At 38.4% G+C, this 2,345-nt stretch overlaps 1 pseudogene; it reads left to right on the top strand.

Moving 5' to 3' along the window:
• Nucleotides 1-299: 299 nt before the first annotated feature.
• On the top strand, nucleotides 300-1,238 carry OR5J19P (olfactory receptor family 5 subfamily J member 19, pseudogene; annotated as a pseudogene).
• The last annotated feature ends 1,107 nt before the right edge of the window (nucleotides 1,239-2,345 follow it).

Genomic DNA, 2,345 nt, shown 5'->3' with positions numbered 1-2,345 from the left:
TGTCTTCATACAGAGATAGGCATTTTAGAGACAGACCAAAATTTTTGAGAACCAGAATGATTTTTCACTTATTTCCTTATGGGACAGAATCATAACTAGCACTAAAAAAACAGAGACAATCAAGTCAAGCTCCTACCATGCATGATCAATGAGGAAACTTTGGTTCAGCAAAATAACATATTTATCCAAGGACATGTGTATAAGTGTTTCTATTTGCTTTTTTAAATACTGGATTCTCCTGTGTCCATTGTAATTTCTTTATTTTTATCACTTTAGATTTCGAGATAAAGAATTAACAAATGGCTGAAGAGAATTTGACGGCTGTTACTGAATTTATTCTCTTGGGACTGACGGACATTGCAGAACTGAAAGTTATGCTTTTTGTGTTATTCCTAGTGATATATGCCGTTACCTTGGTGGGGAATCTGGGCATGATCTTCTTAATCCAAATCACTCCCAAACTCCACACACCCATGTACTTTTTCCTCAGCTGCCTTTCATTTGTAGATGCCTGCTATTCATCAGTTATTGCGCCAAAAATGCTGATCAACTTCTTGGTTGTGAGTGAAACCATATCATTCTCTGCCTGCATAGTGCAGCATTTGTTTTTTGGTGTGTTCATCACCACGGAAGGCTTCTTGCTCTCAGTGATGGCATATGATCGTTATGTGGCCATTGTCAACCCTTTGCTTTACACTGCAGCCATGTCTAAGAGGAAGTGTGTAGGGCTAGTCATTGGGTCATTCATAGATGGAATGACTAACTCATTGACACACACGATAAGCTTAGGGAGACTGTCCTTCTGTGAGTCTAATGTTGTCAGCCACTTCTTCTGTGATGTTCTCCCACTGCTAAAGCTGTCATGTTCTGACACTTCCATGAATGAATTGTTGCTCTTAACCTTCTCTGGAGTCATTGCCCTAGCCACCTTCTTGATTGTGATCATTTCCTATGTATTCATTGCTATTGCTCTCCTGAGAATCCACTCAGCAGCAGGCAGACGGAAAGCTTTCTCTACCTGTGTCTCTCATCTGACTGCTGTGACCATATTCTATGGCATCTTAAGTTTTAATTGTATTCAGCCAAATTCCCAGTATTCTGTAGAACAGGAGAAGGTGGTTTCTGTGTTCTATACACTAGTGATTCCCATGTTAAGCCCACTGATTTACAGTCTTAGAAACAAAGAGGTAAAAGATGCTGTGAGAAGGGCCATAGAAATGAAACATTTCCCCTGCTAATTTCAAGTCCCTGTTAATCCTAAAACATTCCACCAATTGGTTCTCACTTCCACGAATTCCATGAATGTTAAAGCTTCTAAGGATTGTACAGATCTTTTCATTCTATGCACTTGTCATATTGCAGACGAAAATAATCCATAACCAATCTATAAATGAAAATTTGGGTGAGTTTATTCTGAGTTTAATCTGAGGATTATAACCCAGGAGAGTCTTTCCACAAAGGAACAGAGCACTCCAAAGAAGTGGGGGTGTACAGGGTGGTTATATACCCTCAAAGAGTGTATTTCACATATGATTGAAATGTCCCTTTTACAATAGTCATGAGGCTGCTCTGTCAGCACAGCGATTGATGGAAATAGCAGATAGGTCTGCTGTCTCAGTGAATGCCGCAGGGTGGAAGGTCTGTTGCCTTGAGCTGGGCAGTCACAAATGAGCACTGCAATCAGTTCCCAGCCTAAAGAAAGATGCTAATCTTTAAGGAGATGCCAATGTTGGGAGGGGGAGGGAAGTTGCACCTTTATCTCAAAATGTCTAAGCAGATAGACAATGCATGCTCAATGGCCACAGTCAGGCCCTTGTGGAAAAACAAAGTCAGGCCGAATTAGGTTTATACCAAATGGCTTCCTCATGTACTCCAATATATCCTGTTGCTTGCCATTTCTATTTGTCAATACGAAAAAGCAGCCAGAAAGGCAAAGTGGTTTAATTCATACAGCTGCATCACAAAAATGATAATCTATTGCATCGGCCTTCTGATAATCTAGCTTATGAATCTCTGAATCAATACAAAATACAGTACTACATTTATATTTTTTGTTATTTATAGGAAACATTGTATAATAATCCCTGAATTTAAGGACATAAAAACATAGTACTTATTAAGAAAAAAATAATTGATTCTCAAGTTTCCAAGAACATGGATATAATTTTATAGCTGAAATTTGCATTCATTGACATATTTTAACTAGAGAGTGGTTGTGATATTGCGATTTATAATAGGAAATATATATTTAGTCTTTGTCCAGCTAATGTCACAGAGCTCCTAAAACCCTTGGAATTTCCTGAGTGATGAGGGTCATAAAGGTATCTTTTTTACGTTAATTAAGT

This window comes from Equus caballus, chromosome 12, assembly GCF_041296265.1.
Source record: "Equus caballus isolate H_3958 breed thoroughbred chromosome 12, TB-T2T, whole genome shotgun sequence".
In the NCBI taxonomy this organism is placed as follows: domain Eukaryota; kingdom Metazoa; phylum Chordata; class Mammalia; order Perissodactyla; family Equidae; genus Equus; species Equus caballus.
This window is presented reverse-complemented; position numbering and strand designations above follow the sequence as displayed.